Consider the following 9,058-nt stretch of genomic DNA (forward strand, 5'->3'; position numbering starts at 1 on the left):
ATCTTGTTGTACCATTTTTCCTCCCCTCTGCTGGGGCTGTCTATGAGGTGGCTTCCATCTCCTATGAGACATTATGGCTGCCCCCAGATCTCTGAAAAAACCTAAGATCATGAAAAAGAGGACCTAGAAGTTCACCCACTTGACCAGTATGCCAGCGGGAAGTGTAGCTGACAGAAGGTCAGAGAGACTGACAACAGGATGTGTGAAGACCCAGGAGCCGGATGCTCCACATGGCTTATGGTACACATCGCCCCCTGGTTTCTGGAAGTTCCTGGTGCACATCGTCAAGGAGCTGGAAGACCTTCTGATGTGCCGCTGTGATCACTCAGAGCACTTCCTCCAGGAACTCAAAAGGCATCATGGGAACAGCGGCACAGCTGGCCATCAGAGTAACCAATGCCGTGCAACAACCACAATGAATGAAAAGTGTTTTGTTTTCACTTAAGTAACACCACAAAAAGTGTCAAAAAGTGGAGAGAGACTCCGCTATAGTTGATGAATATATTCAACTGGTTACACAGCTGGGAGCAATAGATAAACGGAGAATGGAAAAAAGAAACGTTGAGGAAAACTGGTCCATCTAGTTGGAGCTGATGGGTAATTAATTCTTCGTGCTTACCTCCTGCCCCCCTCCACTGTAATGCTAGCCCACAACTGCATGTTATCTACACTCAGGCCTTCACCACTATTTTCTACTACTTCAGCTTTATTTACAGCCATTGAACACTCACTAGGGGATGGAGAGATGGAGAGAGTTATTAGCACTGCCTGCTTTTTCAGGGGACCCAGGCTTGACTCTCAACACCCAAGGCTCACAATTGGCCTTGACTTCAGTTTCAGGGGATCTGATGCCCTCTTCTGGTCTCCGGCAGCAACGTGTGTGCCTGTGCTGCATGGACACATTCAGGCAAACACTTGTGCACATAAAATACAACTTAAAAAATATTTCAAATGAGCACTCACAAACTTGCTTTTACTTATCTATAAACATAGGAAAAGGACTTATTTTGTGTTGTGGTGCCAGAGTTTCAGCCAGCAGTCTTTGGTCTCACTGCTTCTGACCCTGTGATGCGGCACACTGCCCTGCAACATGAAATCTAAATGGCCTTTTAATAAAAAACCTGGGGGTTGGGGAATTATCTCAGTGGTAGAGTGCAAGACCCTGGGTTCGATCCTCAGCTCAAAAAACAAACAAACAAACAAACAAAAAACCTGATACCAGATATTGGTGTAAATGCTGAAAGATCAAAAAGACAAAGGAGGGCTGGAGAGATGCCTCAGAGGTTAAGAGCACTGACTGTTCTTCCAGAGGTCCCTAGTTCAATTCCCAGCAACCACATGGTGGCTCACAACCATCTGTAATGAGATCTGGTGCCCTCTTCTGGCCTGTAGTCATACATGCTGTATACATAATAAATAAATAAATCTTGATGGGGTTGGGGATTTAGCTGACTGGTAGAGCGCTTGCCTAGCAAGCACAAGACCCTGGGTTCGATCCTCAGCGCCACAAAAAAAAAAAAAAAAGAGAGAGAGACAAAGGAACAAGGCACTGCCAAGTCTCACCTCACCAATTCCACGACTCCTGTGACTGAAATCCTCTCAGTGCTCACCTGAAAGGCTCCAGCCCAAAAAACCTCTAGCTGAAAGGGGTTCCTCAGCTGAAAAGCCTTCTAGTGGAAAGGCTTTAGTACCTATCTCTTCACGCCTTATATACCCTTCTCTGCCTGCCCAAATCATTTCCTGTCTCAACTTTCCTAGTGCTCGGATTAAAGGCGTGTGACTCCCAAGATGTAACACAAATTCTAAACGGTCTTTTGATAAAAAACCAAGTATCAGATATTGGTGTAAATGCTGAAAGATCAGAGAGACAAAGGAACAAGCCACCTCTTACTTCTAGGATTCCTCAGCCTGAAAAGCCTTTAGTTCCTATCTCCTCATGCCTTTATATACCTTTCTCTGCCCAGCCTTCCTAAGTACTGGGATTAAAGGTGTGAGCCACAACTGCCTGGCCTCTATGTTTAATCTAGTGGCTTGTTCTGTTCTCTGATCTTCAGGCATATTTTATTAGGGTACATAATACATCACCACACTGCCCTGTGATGAGGCACAGTGCCCTGTGATGAGGCACACTGTGGCAGTAGAAGCATGCAGCTACTTGCCTTGCGGATAGATAGCAGAGACATGAAGAGACTAGAGACAGAGTTAACCTTCAAAGACAAGCCCCAGTGACCGACCGACCTTCCTCCAGCTATGGCCTACTTCCTGAAGTTTCCACCAGTTCCCAGAATAGCACCCCTGATAGGGACCAAGTGTTCAAAACATGAGCCTATGGAGTGTACAGCTCATACTTAAATGAAAACGTAGTCAGAGGTAGATGACCACGTGGACACAATCCAGCCAATGAGAACTTTTTCTGAAAAATATTTTCCCTAAGGAAGTATTTCTTCTCGCTGGATTCTCTGCAATTACAGGACCTTAAAAGACAATGTTAATTGTTTTCCTTCACTAAGATGAGAATGCACACACATCAGGAAAGGAGGAGGAGCAGAGACAGACACAGAGACACTGAGAGAAAAGCGATGGCAGCATTGTAACACTTGTGCTTAGCTCTCTCCAAATCTAAACCACCCCCAACTTTTGTGGTTTTAGAAGCCATTATGTGGTCCTAACTCTTCATTTTATCTTCAGCTATTTGAAAGTGGATAAAAGCAGTGGGCTTCTGTTGCTTGCAATCCAGAGGTCTGAATTCATAGCCAATTCTTCCTCCTCCCTTCCTCCTCCTCCTCCCTTTCTCAGAGTCTTATTTACATGGTCACTAAAGTTGAAAACCTGAGACATTTATATCTGTGAATTCTCTAGGATCTTGTGTTTCTTTTTCTTTATATATATATTTTTTGTGTGTGTTTACATATGTATGTGGCCATGTGCATGTCACAGTATGCATGTGGAGGTCAGCAGACACCCTGAGGGTATCTCTTCTCTCCCTCTGCCATGTGGTTCCTAGGGGTCTAGCTCTGGTTTTCATATTTGACTAGAAGCACTTTTACCTAGTGAGCATCTCATCAGCCCAAACTCTAATATTTTCTTCCCAATGTACTTGCTTTTCTACCATTCATAATAATTTACTGAAGGCCCTTCTCAAACCCCTTCCTGAAGTATGCTATGGAAACATTTTTTTTTTTAAAAGTCTTGGAGAAAGGCCAATTGCATTTCCTACAATTGCTTTGCATATGATACTACTTCCACACATTTCTTTTAAACTTCCTGGAGTCTAAATAGTGAGAACTGAAATACATATGCTAAAGTGTCAGGGCTGGAGAGATGGCTCAGCAGTTATGAGCACTGACTGCTCTTCCAGAAGTTCTGAGTTGGATGCCCACCACACACATAGCAAGCAGCTCACAGATATTTGTAATTCCAGTTCCAGGGGATCTGATGCCCTATTCTGACCTCAATGAGCACCAAGCATGCCTGTAGTGCACATACACACTTGCAGGCAAAACTCTCGAACACATCAAAATAAATGGATAGATCTTTCAAATTGTTTAAATGTCCAGGGCAGTAATTAATGTTATAGTGCTTAATAAATTAATGTTTATGAATTATTAAGTTAATAAGTAATAAGAGTAATAAAGCTTCTAGAAAATAATATTGGAGAATATCTTAGTTGAGTTGGGGAAGGAAAGATTCTTTTCTTGAGATAGGGTCTCATGTATGTAGCAGGGGCTGGTCTTAAACTCTTTCTAGCCAAGATGATCTTGCACACTTAATCATTCTGCCTATATCTTCCAAGTGCTGGGATTACAGACCTGTTTTTTTAATTCAAGGGACAAAAACCAAAACAAACCATAAAAAAATGTAAAGATAAGGTTCATAAATTCAACTGCATTTAAATGTTAACTTCAGAGCAGAGTACCATTTGTGTTCATATTCCAAACTCAGACATGAGGTAGGAGAATCAGGAATTCAGGAGTTCAAATCCAGCCTCCAGTTAGCAGTAGGTTCAAGGCCAGTGTGAGCTACACGAGACCTTGTCTCAAAGGCTAATAAAAACCAACCAACCAACCAACAAACAAACAATACACCTTTAATCCTAGTATTTGGAAGGCTGAGGCAGCAGGAGTTTGAGGCCAGCCTGGGCTACATAGTGAAATTTTGTTTATAAATAGTGAGGTCTAGTTCTTCAAAATATATAAAAGAGTATAAGGAGATAAGGCATGCAATGAAGAGAGGTGTTTATACTTTATAATCAAAGGGAGCTGAGAGAACAGCTCAGAGGTAGACTAGTTCTCCAGCATGTGTGAAGACCATGGATTCAATCCCCAGCATGCCTAAGCCTACTTCAAATGGAAAAGGATGAAAGACTTGAAGAAATGAAGAATTCCAAATAAGAGAAATGAAGAGGGACCCAAACCTGTTAATATAAGGAAGTACAAATTTGAGACAAGTTAATACCGATGACTGAAATTGATTTAAGAAAGCAAAACAAGACCATTTGCCAGGCAAGATGACTCAGTAGGTAAAGATGCTTGCCATCCAAACTTGAGGTGCCCAAGACCTGAGTTCGAGCCCTGGAACCTATGTGGTGGAAGGACGGGAACTGACTCCCCCATAAGTTGTCCTCTGACTTCTACACATATACTATGACACATGGAGCACCACACACACACACACACACACACACACACACACACACACACACACACACAAATAATAATAAATAAACATTAAAAAATGTGAGGGTTGGTTAGGACATGAACTTAAAAATTTTCTTTTCCTGTACTACCAGTGGGTGTGAAAATTGAAAAACCATCCAGGAAAGCAGTTCAACCTTGCCTAGGAAGGATGAAAATGTGTTTGTGCTACCACACAGCTGGGACAGACCAGAAGGCCCATCCCTCCCTAAAGGTACTTAGCTGGTACTTAATTGTAGTTAGGAAAATTTATTTGAGGAAGTATGGTAATTTCATATTGAGTCTCTGTCAAAGTTGTTCTTTAATGTATTCATCCCTTTAAATGATTAAAGATTTTGTGGCCTAGTAGATTAGCTAGTTGATTGACAGCTGTCAACCCCCTTCATGCAGCAGCAGCAGCAGCAGCAGCAGCAGCAGCAGCAGCAGCAGAAGCAGCAGCAGCAGCAGCAGTTGCCTAGGAGCCTAATCAAGGCTCCAAATCAGAGAAGGCTGGGGACTGAGTGGAACTGCTTCTATTGTGGGCCATGGTCTCTGAGTCTCGAACACTGGGAACAAGAATGTAGCTGCCCCTAAAGGTGCGTTGGGGGTGGCAGTGACTTCAACAGAATGTGGCAGCTGTCAGTCTGCTTCTTGGAGCAGCTTGTCCTTGTGACGGCCTTCTCTGTTTTACACCTCACTGCTGTTCATGGAAACCTCAGTCCAGCCACAGCTGCCCCCAAGGAGACTTCGTTCTAACCCCAGACATTGCCACAATAGTCATGTCCTCCTATGTAATGACAGCTTTGCTTTGGGAAACTCGGCTTCACTCACTCCTGTGATGGTTCTGAGACTTCATCCTGCTTTTGACAGCTTCCGATGACCCCTAGGCGACCTTGTCTGCAAGGATTTGCAGGTGTCTCCCTCCCCCTGAGCAGCTCCGGTCATCACAGCACCTCCTCCATCCGTGACAGCTCGTGTTGCAGCCTTAGGTCTCAGGAAAGCCTTTCCGAATGGTCTCATTGCCTGCTTGTGGCATAGCAGGGTGAGCTAGCTGCCCCAAAGAGCAGAACATTCTCTGGGCTGCCAGTTGCAGGCACAGCCAGAAGCAGCAGCTAGAGGGCATCGGAAGAGTTGAGGGAGCAGCAGAGAGCTGAGAAAATACAGATTGTGGAAGAGCTAAGAAGGAAAGATACCAAGGAGCGGGGAGACTATGGAAAGTGAAGGGCCGTGGAAACTACAGGAGGCAAGAGGCTGCAAGAAGCTGTTAGCCCTAGCTGCTGGAAGAGTTCCAGAGAACTGCCCTGTCACCCAGAGTGGCTAAAAGCTGAGGGGCTGGGCACTGAAAACTCAGAAATGGGATACTAGCGGCAATACGCCTTAGATTTTGCAAGTCCAGAGCCAGACATCTGTGGGTCCCAAAACTTAAGAGCTATCAACTGGTGGCCTGTGGCTGATTTCCACTGAACACAATAAAAGGAAGGCTCACCTGGTTGGTGATACAAGCTTTCCACTGTTGGGTGTAGAGAGTTATTCCCATGTATACCAGTAGATATGCCTATCCAGCAAGTGCTCATAGGAGTCCAAACAGCAAAAATGGATCCAGAGAGCCATTAATACCATGGATTTCAAACTGGGGTATTTTCACTGGGGGAACTTAACTTTGATCCCTGTCAATTCCTTTCCACAGCTGGTCATGGTGGTGCAGCACTCAGGAGATTGAGGTAGTGTTACCAGAGTTGTTAGTGTTAGCCAGGGCCTTGGCAGCCCTCACTACCCAGGCGCCCCCATCCTCATTAAGCCAATTTAGGGAGACCGACAGAGCAAACAGCAGGCAAAGGACAGTTACTTACTGTGACTGCACCGGGAAGGGGAACAAAGAGGCCCAGTGTGCTCCACCTTCAGGGTCTTGACGTGAGATTTAGGTTTTAAAAAGACCCGAAAGGTACCTAGAAGTAAGCAGGCCTGGTCAAAGTGTGGGCACACCCACCAGCCTTGACTCAGCCACAGTCTCTTCCACAAGCTGGTCTGACAAACTGTCAGAACTGTGAGGTCTCCTTCTGGGAGATATGTTCTCTTACAGAAGCACGCTTTCAGTCTTCTCTTCTCCCAGCTTAAGCCTCCCAGTAACACACCAATTTCTCAGCGTTTATTGTTTTAGTAGTCTGACACCCAAACTGAAGAGCAAAAGCGTCTCTTTAGAATATTCATTAGCACAGAAGTATTGCAAATGCCAGGCCATCCTGGGCTATATAGCTTGTTCTAGGACACGTTGGCTTACATATCAATATAGTCTCGAAATATAGGGGGAAATGTCTGAATATAGTTCCAGAGAGATAATGAATGTCAATTTTGAAAACAAAAGGTGATATATGAAAATGAAAACTGCTCTTATAGTTTAATATATATGTGTGTGTGTGTGTGTGTGTGTGTGTGTGTGTATACACACACACACACATATATCTATATATACACACATCCAAAAAGAAAAAGAATATAGAACACCAAGATTTTCTTTTAAACTGCCCGAGGGCACTTCTGCCTTGAGATTCTTTGTAATAACAGACCACAGCTTTTCTTGGGTCTTTTTATATTGCCATCATGCCTGCAACTCAAAAGTGTGTTACTGATGCTACTGCTTACATAACTTGGATGTTCCCACCCTTGCAACTCGTCTGCCCTTCCTGCTCGCTTATCTGAGTCTCTCTGTCCTTGAGGTCATGCAGTTGCAAAGACAGACACAAACAGAGACAAAGAGAGGCATTTCATCCCTCAAAGACATCTGGTCCTTGACCAGAAATTAAAGGTGCTTTTCTAGAGGACACAGTTCAAGATATTTGGACAGGAGGCAGTACAGTATTAATGCTGTTATATAATCTTCTAGAAGCCCAACATCAGCTTATTTAGAGAATAAGCACTTTTTTAAAAACCACATTAAAAAAAGGTGAGTGGGTGAGGGCGTCTTTCATATTCATTGTATACCGAGAGCTAGAGCTCTAATTATGCCCTTTTATGTAACTGCAGAAGGAAGGCCTGCATTGTGGGTCACTGGGAATACACCGACTCCAGGCCCACTAAGCCCTTTATTGAAAATGGTAGAGGTCTGAGTTAACAGTGCAGGCCTTTTGTGACTTGGAGAAATTAAACTGAGGAAGGGTTGTTCGTACCTGTAATTTGAGCAGCTAGAAGAACTGTCTCCTGGGGTGGGAGTGGGTGGCTGGGCGCTTAATTGTGTTGTGGCTGAATTTAGAGCCAGATTTACTGACATTGTCAAAAGTAATTTAAGTCTGTTGTCACAGAGAAAAACTTACAATGGTTGATTCACCCATCAGCTTTGTCCTGTTTCAAATTTCCCAAGGTAGGGTGAGTTCGGCCAGGTTTCTCTGCGCTAAGCTCTTTCTCAATGTTTTTTTTTTCAGGTTGTTGTTCTTACTTTGCTTCATTTTTTGGTTGTTGTTTTGTTTTTTAAAGACTGGATCCTACTGTATTGTCCAGAATGGCTCTGAATTCCTGGGCACAAGCATCCTTATGCCTCATCCTCCTTATTAGCTGGGACTGCAGGTGCATGCTGCTGCTCCCAGCATCAGGGAGGAAAGAGAGTAGCATGGAGATGGAGGCTGAGTGGCATCAAAATTAGCATATGAGGAGCTGGAGAAATGGTTTAATGCTTAAGAGTACTTACTGTTCTTGTGGAGGACACAAGTTTAGTTCACAGTGTCCACCTCAGGAGGTTCATAACTGCTTGTAACTCTAGCTCCAGGGGATCTGATCTCTCTCCTGGCCTTCATGGGCACCCCCACACAGGTGCCCATAAAAATAAATGACTTTTAGAAAGGTTAGTTTACGAAAGACACCATTGCAAAGGGAGACCGGACCTTTTCCACCCCCACTGGCTACACGAAACACAACAGAGCATTTGCAGAAAAAATGAAGAGGATGTAAATGATTCTTTAAAAGGTCACAGGTTCTAGGCAAGGGCCATTGAGCCTTTGACCTTTCTCTAGAGCTGGCCTATTTCCAATATGAAAAGTGCTTTTCTCCTTTAATAAACTGTCTCTGTTTCTACCATTATCTCACATGTCCCTGGACCAGCCTCCACCTTTAGGCCAGATCCCACTGCCTGGATCAGGCCACATCTCCTTGCCACTCTCTCTAGGACAGAGAGGTAGAAGCTGTCTGTGCTGTGACTTGACAGCTCTCGGTATATGGCAGCCGTCTCCTCCATGCTCCCTGTCATTCCTGCCACTCCTAAAAGGCTATACAAGACAGACCTTTCCTTTGTTCTGGGGATTGGTTCAAACTCACCATCAGAACCACTGGGTGTTCTGTAGGCTGCTTTCTGAAGCAGCTCCACTATTCCGCCCCTTATTTCTCTCATGGTGGTAACT

This window comes from Onychomys torridus, chromosome 14 (genome assembly GCF_903995425.1).
Source record: "Onychomys torridus chromosome 14, mOncTor1.1, whole genome shotgun sequence".
Classification (NCBI taxonomy): Eukaryota; Metazoa; Chordata; class Mammalia; order Rodentia; family Cricetidae; genus Onychomys; species Onychomys torridus.